Source organism: Lathyrus oleraceus, chromosome 2, assembly GCF_024323335.1.
Source record: "Lathyrus oleraceus cultivar Zhongwan6 chromosome 2, CAAS_Psat_ZW6_1.0, whole genome shotgun sequence".
NCBI lineage: Eukaryota > Viridiplantae > Streptophyta > Magnoliopsida > Fabales > Fabaceae > Lathyrus > Lathyrus oleraceus.
The window spans coordinates 146301484-146314403 of record NC_066580.1 but is presented as its reverse complement, the minus strand read 5'-3'; the positions used below and the strand labels follow the sequence as shown (position 1 = coordinate 146314403).

General features: G+C 39.6%; 1 protein-coding gene across 1 annotated transcript in view; it reads left to right on the top strand.

Moving 5' to 3' along the window:
- The window catches only part of LOC127118574 (UDP-glycosyltransferase 71K1), a 77565-nt gene that overhangs the window by 63291 nt on the left and 1354 nt on the right, over positions 1–12920 (top strand). The gene's annotated exons all lie outside the window — the stretch shown is intronic.

Below are 12920 nucleotides of genomic sequence, written 5' to 3'. Positions count from 1 at the left end.
CACACTCCTATTCAAAAAATCATAACTCCACAACCAGCAATGAGAAAATTCCAAACTCTATACCAAAATCACCATGAACATGTCTAGTTTGAGCACAAAAAATTTGGGAAGCATTGGATAAAGTATCACCATTTCACAATCAAATTGGTAAGACATACACAAAATGATCAAAATGAACAAACCCTAGCATCTTTTAAAATCTACACGTGCAAAAAATCTGGAAAAAATATCATAAAAAACTAGATGTCATGAGGATTAATCCACAAAAAATCTCATGAAAATTGGATAAGAAATGAGCAACTTATGATTTTGGGAAGATTGGCCATGCAAATGAAATAAAAAATGAAATGATAATGATTTAAATAAAATAATTAAAACGAGAATGGCATAATGGTAATAATCCGGTCCCTTAAGTGAAACGCTGCGTTTCACTTAAGGGAATGCTGCTTTCCGATTGGTCACATGGCAATGGCACAGTGTAATCATGCAAAACACGACCCAAACAGAATTTTGGGTTCATGGATGAACTAGGGTTTGCTACAGTGTACATTCAATCACGATGAAGAACAAATTTCCCAGAAATGGGAATCAAACACATCATTCAAACCATCTCAACATGTACAATCATAATCTAGTCCTATTTTCCCCTAACTCGAGCTATCAACAAAGAAACATGCACTAACATCTTTAACAACCAAACTTAAATTCAGTGTAACTCTCAAAATACTCAACCATTTTTCAAACCACAAACATCAATGAACTCAGCATGGAAGGATCTTTCTAAAGCATGTCATAATTTTGAAAATGGTGAGGTTCGAGTTCTTACCAAATCTGAAGAGCTGTGATGATACAGTGGTTTTTTGGCTTCAAATGGCTGAAACAGATGCACCAATATGCTCCAGAAGGTGAGTGGGAGAAGGATTTTGGCTCAACAACCTTGATTCTAGCTCAAATTGAAAACTGTCATGGAAGAAGGTCAATGGAACAGTGATGCTTCCTTGCTTTACAGTCACGGTTTGAGGCTTGCAAAAGCTTAACAAATGTTGGTGGATGATGAATTAATCAACAGGGCTCGTGCTCTTTGAAGGTTTTCAACCAAAAGTTCAAATGAAGAACATGAGAGTTTTTTGAGAGAAAGAGATTTTGATCTGTTTTGGCAAAGTGTGCTAGGGTTTTCAGAATGAAAAAGTGAAATATATAGTCTGTTTAAGGTTTGTATTAGCTTGGTTAATCAAATGGTAATCCAAATTTGGTTAATGGAATATTTTTGCTAATTGATGAAATCCCACTTAAGTGTTGCATGTGCATGAGCTACAGTGCGAATTGGGCCTTAGACAATCTCCAAATATCATTTCAGAACTTTGGCAAGTGGTAAAATGCATAGCAAAGGCTTAATTTGGAAACTCATTTTTTCACCTCACTTAATTTAATTCAAGTCACTTGGAAAAAGGCCATTTTGATTGGTAAATTTTTGGTGAATTGTGATGAAAGATTTGGATAGAGCACATCAAATAGGACTTGTAGCAAAAAACCCCACCCAATTTGGCCAAATGGTTTGGAAGATATGCCACTTTGAAGTTCAAAACTTTTTGAGAATGATTTGATCATAACTTGCCAACCATAAATGGGAATTGAGTGTTCTTGGACTTTTTGGAAATGGGAGAACAAGATCTTCAACTTTCATGTTGGGCAAAAATTCATTTGAAGCTTGTATGATGATGTAATTTTGAGGATCAAGACTTTCCATTTTTGGCAAATTCCAATTACAGGTCAACTTTCTATTTTTGGAAATTTCTTGTTTGACTTCAAATTCTTCAATCTTGACCTTTGAAATGTTGGATGAGACTTGTATGGACATGAATGAACCTTTTCAAACCATCTCCCACCTTGAAATCCATAAAATCAGGCACAGTTGACCATAGTTGACCATAGTGGACTTTCTAGGGTTTCTGGTGAACTGAACACTGACTGATGACTTCTGAGCATCCAAACCTTGACCAAAACACTTCCAAAGTATCCCTAGGTCACGTGAACATGTTGGACCAAACCTAGGGCCTTGTCTCAATGAAAATTGCACTTGCTTGCTTGATGGACTGATCTCCTGACCAGTTTGACCTAATTCCTGTCAGAGGACTTGCACTTGGGCAAAGGACAATGCAATGTTATGCAGTGGACTATGTTAATGTTATGACCTAATATGAGAATGTATGTACAAAAGGTAGGTGCAAATTTGAGGTGCTACAGCTGCCCCTATTCAATCAGCTGGGAACCCGAACGGATGATAGCAACGACTATCAGACTTTCAGGGTAAACAGGGATTGAATACCAAGAACCGTAGAATTTGCACAATACAGGGATCCACCAATGGAAACGTCCACTGGGGTTTGATATTTATTACTGGGTATTTTGGTTTTTTTTTTCTTTTTTTTTTCAAAGGAGACGGCCACATCCAGACATCACAACGATGATGAATGGGAATAGAAATCACAACTAGATGCCAACGGACAACTAGGAAAAACTCAACGTTTACCGAGACCAACGGAGAGGTAACCAGACATTAATGAATGACTGGAAGAGATACAACCATACGTCAACGGACGAAATGGGAAAAAACTCAACGTTTACCAAGACCAACGGAGAGGTAACCAGACATTAATGAATGACTGGAAGAGATACAACCATACGTCAACGGACGAAATGGGAAAAACTCAACGTTTACCAAGACCAACGAAGAGGTAACCAACTGGGGATGACCAGGAAAAACTTGACGTTTATCGAAACCAACGGAGAGGTAACTAGACATTTACTGATGAATGGGAGGACTCGACCAGACATCAACGGATGAATGGGAGAAAATTCGACGTTTACTGACATCGAAAGATGATGTTTACAGACACCAAAAAGATCGACCAGACATTTACTGATGAGTGGGAAGACTCGACGTTTACAGACATCGAAAGATGATGTTTACAGACACCAAAAAAAAGATCGACCAGACATTTACTGATGAATGGGAAGACTCGATGTTTACTAACATCGAAAGATGATGTTTACAGACACCAAAAAAAAAGATCGACCAAACATTTACTGATGAATGGGAAAAAGAGAAATACAACCAGACGTCAACGGACGAATGGGAAAAACTCGGCGTTTATCGACACCAACGGAGAGGATAAATCTTCACTAGGGAAGGGAGGACGACGTTACGAACATCGAAAGATGATGTTTACCGACATCAAAAGCAGACCATACATTTACGCATGACTGGGAAAGCACCGAGAGATGGTGTTTACCGACACCAAAGAAGACCAGACACTTACGCATGACTGGAAATCACCGAAAGATGGTGTTTACCGACACCAAAGAAAACAACACACGCGGGTGCTGACAGGATACTGACATCTACCAAATGACAGGGCAAGACTGAACACTTGCGGGGGTCTCACTGGGGAGAAACAGGTTTTCCTTTCACCAACGGATGAGGAAATAAACCTCTGTGGGGATTGTCAACACCAGATGTTGACTGGAGCAATTGTAGCAAATGTGTCGTACAGGTTGAACAAAAATCCGCCTCTGCAGGGGATACAGTCTGATGGGGTTTCGAACACAATGAATGCATATGTTTGAATTTTTCTATGGCGTAATGCTCCATATGAATGGAAATGCTACGCATTTTGAGGATGCAATGATTCCTACATGCAAAATGTAAATGAACCCTGGCTATGGAGCCAAAACGATCAGATACTCCAACTCTGCGGGGAGACTCTGACTGAGAAATACTCTGCGGGGAGAGCCTCGACTTCTCACTCATGCTGGAGAAACAAAACTGTTGTCGGGGAAAAGATAAACTCCGATGGGGAACATCCTTCACGGGATCTAACCCACTCGGGGACTCCGCTTGGGAAGCAACCAATACTCCGCTGGGGATCAGACCAGGCAACTCTTTGGGGATAATACTCGACGGGAGTAACAAGACGACCTTACCGGGGAGTGATAAAGCGGCTTCACTGGGAAAGACTCAAACAAGCCTCAGGTAGGATAAACTCTGCTTTGGGGAATAACTACTACTCCGCTGGGGACGACCCACGCAATCCACAGGTAGAATAGATTCGAGCTGGGGTTGCACATATCACTCTGATACTGAAACCTGTCCATCCCACCGGTAGGATGAACTCTGCTGGCGAAATATCTCATGAAACCCGCTCCACTCGGGGACGACCTAACCAATCCGTAGCTAGGAGAAAAGCTTTGTTCTGGGAAATAAACTGCTGGAGAATGCTCACAAGTAACGACCTGCAAAACGGAATAACAGATGCCCCCAGGGGGTACACGGACAAGATACGCTCAAGTGTCCTCAACATCCAAAATGATTTTCAAATGTTTTGATCTTTCTGCACGTTATTGTTTAGCCTCCATGTTTTTATATGTAATGTTTATCAAAAATTCGGACGTTTTTGCAAACAAAACAGTAAAAGTAAAAGCAAGAGAGCAATTTATCTGAATAACGACTTTTATTGATTGAAAATGCGCCTAAAAAGGCAAATACATTGGGAAGCAATTCCTAGGAAGAGGTAATTGCGCACAAAAGGAAAATAAACTATCCTAATGGCAATGTGAACATGGCATCCACTGTTTCCCAATTCTGTTATAATTCATAGATCATCAATTTCCTCCCAACTCCTTGCTTTCTGAGAAGACTGACTGGACCGATCACATCTTTCGAGATGGCAGCTGACGAAGCGCGATGAAGTACAGATAACTCAGACTGTAGTCTTCGCTCTAATCCCTCTTTTGGCTGGATCGCCCTTTCGGGTTTTCAATCCACCGGGATACCCATTTTTGCCTAAGCCGCCCTTGCGGGTTTTCGACTTACCGGGTGTACAAATTCGTTTCATTTTTATCCCTAACTTTTGCCCGAACCTTTTCTTTCTGTTTTTGGTTCGCCGGGATGCCCTTTTTTGCCTGGACTCTTTTATTCTTTTTGTCCAGCGGGTCAATTTATGCGAAGTATTTTTTGACTACATCTGAGTTAACCGGGGACGGCAAATCTTCACCGTCCATTGTTGTAAGCATCAAGGCTCCACCGGAGAAGACCTTCTTCACAACATATGGACCTTCGTAATTAGGAGTCCACTTGCCCCTGTTATCTGTACCGGGAGGAAGGATCCTCTTCAGAACTAGATCACCAATCTGAAATGTCCGAGGACGCACTTTCTGATCAAAGGCTCGCTTCATCCTTCTCTGATATAACTGCCCATGACACACAGCTGCTAACCGTCTTTCTTCGATAAGGCTTAACTCATTAAACCTTGTACGAATCCACTCGGCTTCGTCCAACTTGACATCCAATAATACCCTCAGAGAAGGGATCTCCACTTCAACTGGTAGGACTGTTTCCATACCATATACAAGGGAGTAGGGGGTTGCCCCGGTCGACGTACGCACTGAGGTACGGTACCCATGCAAAGCGAAAGGCAGCATCTCATGCCAATCCTTGTATGTTATGACCATCTTCTGCACAATCTTCTTGATATTCTTATTTGCCGCCTCTACAGCACCATTCATCTTCGGTCTGTAAGGAGAAGAATTGTGATGTTCAATCTTGAAATCTCTGCAAAGCTCTTTCATCATCTTGTTATTGAGATTTGAACCGTTGTCAGTGATGATTCTCTCAGAAACCCCATAACGACAGATGATTTCTTTCTTGATGAACCGGGCAACCACTTGTTTAGTAACGTTAGCATAGGAAGCTGCTTCCACCCATTTGGTGAAGTAATCAATCGCAACCAAGATGAAGCGATGTCCATTCGAAGCAGTAGGCTCAATCTTCCCAATCATGTCGATGCCCCACATGGCGAACGGCCAAGGCGAGTTCATGACATTCAACGGGCTTGGTGGTACATGCACCTTATCAGCATAGATCTGGCATTTATGGCACTTCCGAGCGTATTTGAAGCAATCAGATTCCATAGTCATCCAGTAATATCCGGCTCTCAGCAGTTTCTTCGACATTGCATGACCACCAGCATGGGTACCAAACGAACCCTCGTGCACTTCTTGCATCAACATGTCTGCTTCGTGTCTATCCACGCATCTGAGCAAGACCATGTCAAAATTCCTTTTGTACAACACGCCATCCTGATTCAAGTAAAAGCTTCCAGCTAGCCTTCTCAGGGTTTTCTTATCATTCTTTGATGCACCTTCAGGATACTCTTGAGTCTTGAGGAAGTTCTTGATGTCATAATACCACGGTTTCTCGTCAATCGCAACAGACTCGGCTGCAAACACATACGCAGGCCTCTCGAGTCGATTCACTGCAACATGTGGCACATGATTCCACCAATGAACCTTTATCATGGACGATAAAGTAGCCAGAGCATCCGCCATCTGATTCTCATCCCGGGGGACATGATACAACTTCACCTTCTTGAAGAACGTCAGTATTCTTCTGGTGTAATCTCTATACGGAATCAAATGCGGCTGGTTCGTATTCCAATCTCAATTGACCTGATTGATCACTAGAGCGGAATCTCCAAAAATGTCAAGTGTTTTGATCCTCAGATCAATGGCTTCTTCTATCCCCATGATACAAGCCTCATACTCAGCTTCATTGTTGGTGACATCAAACGTCAATCTGGCAGAAAAAGGTATATGAGCACCTTTGGGATTAATCAGCACTGCCCCAACACCATTACCGTTCATATTCACAGCCCCATCGAACATCAGTGTCCACTTGTCATCAGAATCCGGTCCTTCCTCAACAAGCGGCTCTTCACAATCTTTCATCTTCAGATACATGATGTCTTCATCAGGGAATTCAAACATCATTGGCTGGTAGTCATCAATTGGTTGCTCGACGAGGTAGTCTGACAGGATACTACCTTTGATGGCTTTCTGTGACGTGTACTGAATGTCATATTCTGTTAAAATCATCTGCCATCGAGCAACGCGCCCGGTGAGAGCCGGCTTCTCAAAGATGTACTTTACTGGAAAAGGCAAACGTGGAGCCTGAATGCCAATCACTGGACTTACATCAAAATCCGAACCAAAACACACACAAGAAAGCAAACGTGGAGCCCGAATGCCAATCACTGGACTTACATCAGCATCCGAACCGAACACACACAAGGAGTGTGGAGACACAAAGGTTAAAAAGAAAAGAAAAGGCGCCCGGAGAGATCAGCTCATCTCCTGCCTACGTACCTCATCTGGTATGAGGATCAGGGCGACGTAGTTCCCCTACGGAGGGAAAAAGGACTAGCCTAACCAGATAACAGAGGGAGACACAACTAGGGAGACTACGACTCGAGCCTAGATGTTATCATGCAAATCATCCCTAAGTTAAGGTTTCTAGCTAACTTGCACAGGAAGTAAGCCTATCCTAAACATGACTTGCACAGGAAGCAAGCCACACCTAACTTGCACAGGAAGCAAGCTAAACTAAACCTAACTTGCACAGGGAGCAAGCTAAACTAAACCTAACTTGCACAGGAAGCAAGTCAAACAAACACACAAGCACAAGTAGCACACACTATATGCAAACAATGGGCTCAATCAAGGTTAGGTTTTAGTCGAGGGGTCATATCAACCTCAACAAACAAACCACTGGAACTGGGTAATGTTAGCTCTTAACCCTAACATTGAGAGTTAGGGTGAAGCTGATGAAAGGTGAGTGAAGATGAGACTTCACAGCTCTTATCCCTGGCCTGGGAGAGCTTAAAACAAGAATGTGTGGGTTCAGAAGGTGGGAACCCTTCTACACATTTGAAACTGACTCAACTGTACAATTGTACAAGATCTTGGGTTTGTATCTGCAATGCATCAACACAGTGGTGTGAGCAAAGCAGATGACACACAGAATAGCAGGGGATAGATTGCATATCCCTTGGGTTCTGCCAATTGCCTCTTCACTTAGGAGGTCTTTGAATATATACAAGGACAAATGTAAACAGTCACAAACATTGCCTCTTAAGGAGGACTTCAGACAGTTGCCTGGCCAAGTAACAGGCCAGGTCTTCCAGACTACATGAAGATAAGAAGTTATACCTTAATGCAAATTGCTATTAAGCAAAGCAAAGCAAAGTTCTCAAAGAACTATAAGCAACTAAAGGTACCTGAAACCAGTCAGACAACATCAGTATACAATTCAAAATTAAATCAAAATGAGATAGAGATCAACAGTCAACACAATCAGTTAAATGTGCAATGCACAAGGCTCAAAGCATGTGAGCCAAGCAACCTACAAAACAAACAAGTTAGTCATGATAATCAATCAAGCTCAATCAATTTGTATTGATCTCTTTGGGTATTTGTGGCTTAACCTGAAACAACAAACTTAGACATGAGCAACATGACCACTAGGACAAGCCTAGGGTCAAAAAGAGATAAGAAAGTCAAAACAGCAAGTGACAAGTGTCCAAAATCAAGTTCAAACAATCAAGAAACAAACTCAATTGGTTTCATGTTCATATCAATCATCATCATCATTTCACAAGCAAATTAGGTCAAAGCAAGGCAAATAGAACTTTAAAGAAGTCAACAGAATGACTCAACTCAAATCCAATCATAAACATTTCAAAAATTCTTCAAATAAATCATGATCAAACATCATTCACAACATGATAGGCATACCAAATTTCAGCTCATTTGGATCAAAGGAAGTAGGGAAATTAAATTCAGAAAGGCAAGGCAAGTTCAAACATGCTCAAAGAAGTCAACCAAACATGCACCAACTTCAAAATATCATAAATCAGTGACAACATATGAGAAATGAATGGGACTAAAACCATGATAAACCTTAAGATGTCTACTAATCACATGTCAAATTTCATGTCCATCCAATAATGTATGAGAATTTCACAAATCAAATGAGAACATGTGTCACAAAAAGTCAACATATGACCAAACAGGGGAGAAAATTATCAAACAAATAGGAAATGCCATCAATAATTCCAGAAAAATTCACATGTAAACTAGACATCCATAAGTACATTCATGCAAAAAGTCAAACCAAATTGAGTTAATTAAGCAATGGAATTAAAATCATGAAGTTGGACATGCATAGTGTGACACAAATTGTCACACTCCTATTCAAAAAATCATAACTCCACAACCAGCAATGAGAAAATTCCAAACTCTATACCAAAATCACCATGAACATGTCTAGTTTGAGCACAAAAAATTTGGGAAGCATTGGATAAAGTATCACCATTTCACAATCAAATTGGTAAGACATACACAAAATGATCAAAATGAACAAACCCTAGCATCTTTTAAAATCTACACGTGCAAAAAATCTGGAAAAAATATCATAAAAAACTAGATGTCATGAGGATTAATCCACAAAAAATCCCATGAAAATTGGATAAGAAATGAGCAACTTATGATTTTGGGAAGATTGGCCATGCAAATGAAATAAAAAATGAAATGATAATGATTTAAATAAAATAATTAAAACGAGAATGGCATAATGGTAATAATCCGGTCCCTTAAGTGAAACGCTGCGTTTCACTTAAGGGAATGCTGCTTTCCGATTGGTCACATGGCAATGGCACAGTGTAATCATGCAAAACACGACCCAAACAGAATTCTGGGTTCATGGATGAACTAGGGTTTGCTACAGTGTACATTCAATCACGATGAAGAACAAATTTCCCAGAAATGGGAATCAAACACATCATTCAAACCATCTCAACATGTACAATCATAATCTAGTCCTATTTTCCCCTAACTCGAGCTATCAACAAAGAAACATGCACTAACATCTTTAACAACCAAACTTAAATTCAGTGTAACTCTCAAAATACTCAACCATTTTTCAAACCACAAACATCAATGAACTCAGCATGGAAGGATCTTTCTAAAGCATGTCATAATTTTGAAAATGGTGAGGTTCGAGTTCTTACCAAATCTGAAGAGCTGTGATGATACAGTGGTTTTTTGGCTTCAAATGGCTGAAACAGATGCACCAATATGCTCCAGAAGGTGAGTGGGAGAAGGATTTTGGCTCAGCAACCTTGATTCTAGCTCAAATTGAAAACTGCCATGGAAGAAGGTCAATGGAACAGTGATGCTTCCTTGCTTTACAGTCACGGTTTGAGGCTTGCAAAAGCTTAACAAATGTTGGTGGATGATGAATTAATCAACAGGGCTCGTGCTCTTTGAAGGTTTTCAACCAAAAGTTCAAATGAAGAACATGAGAGTTTTTTGAGAGAAAGAGATTTTGATCTGTTTTGGCAAAGTGTGCTAGGGTTTTCAGAATGAAAAAGTGAAATATATAGTCTGTTTAAGGTTTGTATTAGCTTGGTTAATCAAATGGTAATCCAAATTTGGTTAATGGAATATTTTTGCTAATTGATGAAATCCCACTTAAGTGTTGCATGTGCATGAGCTACAGTGCGAATTGGGCCTTAGACAATCTCCAAATATCATTTCAGAACTTTGGCAAGTGGTAAAATGCATAGCAAAGGCTTAATTTGGAAACTCATTTTTTCACCTCACTTAATTTAATTCAAGTCACTTGGAAAAAGGCCATTTTGATTGGTAAATTTTTGGTGAATTGTGATGAAAGATTTGGATAGAGCACATCAAATAGGACTTGTAGCAAAAAACCCCACCCAATTTGGCCAAATGGTTTGGAAGATATGCCACTTTGAAGTTCAAAAATTTTTGAGAATGATTTGATCATAACTTGCCAACCATAAATGGGAATTGAGTGTTCTTGGACTTTTTGGAAATGGGAGAACAAGATCTTCAACTTTCATGTTGGGCAAAAATTCATTTGAAACTTGTATGATGATGTAATTTTGAGGATCAAGACTTTCCATTTTTGGCAAATTCCAATTACAGGTCAACTTTCTATTTTTGGAAATTTCTTGTTTGACTTCAAATTCTTCAATCTTGACCTTTGAAATGTTGGATGAGACTTGTATGGACATGAATGAACCTTTTCAAACCATCTCCCACCTTGAAATCCATAAAATCAGGCACAGTTGACCATAGTTGACCATAGTGGACTTTCTAGGGTTTCTGGTGAACTGAACACTGACTGATGACTTCTGAGCATCCAAACCTTGATCAAAACACTTCCAAAGGATCCCTAGGTCACGTGAACATGTTGGACCAAACCTAGGGCCTTGGCTCAATGAAAATTGCACTTGCTTGCTTGATGGACTGATCTCCTGACCAGTTTGACCTAATTCCTGTCAGAGGACTTGCACTTGGGCAAAGGACAATGCAATGTTATGCAGTGGACTATGTTAATGTTATGACCTAATATGAGAATGTATGTACAAAAGGTAGGTGCAAATTTGAGGTGCTACAACATCATTCTCACCGCCTCCTCTGATGATCTTCGCAAGTCTATCATATCACGACTCAGCTTTGAATTTGCTATGAAAGACTTGGGACCATTGAGTTATTTTTTGGTATTATAGTTATTCGGCATATGATGGTTGTCTCTTCTTGTCTCGAGAAAAGTATGCAGATGAAATTCTTGAACGAATAGACATGTCATCTTGCAAATCATGTCTCACTGCGGTTGATATTAAACTGAAGCTTAGCGCCAAAGCTAGCACTCCCTATGAAGACCCATCGTTATACCGTAGCCTTGCTGGTGCTCTTTAATATCTCAATTTCATGAGACTTGATATCTCATATGCAGTGCAACAGATATATCTTTTTATGCATGACCAAATGGACGATCACATGCATGCTCTCCGACGCATTATGCGCTACATTCAGGGTACTAGTCAATATGGTTTACATCTTTATACCTCATTCATTACATCATTGATTTCTTACATAAATGCTGACTGGGATGGAAGTCCCGACACTAGACGCTCTACTTCCGATTATTATGTTTTTCTTGGAGACAATTTACACTCATGGTCTTCTAAACGGAAACCCACGTTGTCCCGATCAAGTGCGGAAGGTGAGTATTTAGGAGTTAACAATGTCGTCTCTAAGTCATGTTGGTTACGTAACTTACTCCTTGAACTACATTGTCCAATACACAAAACGACTATGGTATACTATGATAATATTAGTACCATATATCTTTTCGATAATCCTGTTTAACACCAACGTACAAAACATATTGAGATGGACATTCATTTTGTACGTGAAAAAGTAGTTCGTGGACAGATATGTGCCCTGCATATTCCATCACGCTATCAAATTGAAGATTTCTTCTCCAAGGATATTCCCTTAATACTCCTTCAAGATTTCCGAAATATTTTAAGTGTACGTCAACCTCCCACTTCAACTGCGAGGGTGTGATAGAACATTACAACATATATATATATATATATTTGGAAAATATATTGTACACTAATGATATATTACAAAGGTAATATTTGTATTGATTAGACATAATTAATTTACTATTATACAATTTATAACTCTGTATATTATTATATATGTTCATGATCAATAAAACAACATCGAAATATTTTTCTATAATTTGATCAATATAGACTTGCAATGAAAAATACATTTTATGCAATAGTAGAGAAAATGATGTGCGTTCTTTGTTGTTGTCGTTTGAATTGTATTTAAATTAAAAAGATTTGGTAAAAGTGTAAGATTCTTATGATCAAATAATTGGGTGCCAGCAAAAAGGTGTAGCGCTCAAATAATTGTTTAGTAAAATGAGAAATAATTCCTTTTCCTTGTAATCCTATTCCTCTCCCATGCGAAGGCAGAGTCTTACACCACACAGAAAGAAAGCACAAAGAAAAATGGCTGTGAATGAGATGAATAAAAAACCAGAGCTAATTTTCATTCCTTCACCAGGAATTGGCCACTTAGCTTCATCACTTGAATATGCAAAACTCTTAATCAACACTAATAACAATCTTTCCATCACAGTCATATGCATCAAATTCCCAGGCATTCCCTTTGCAGATTCATACATCAAA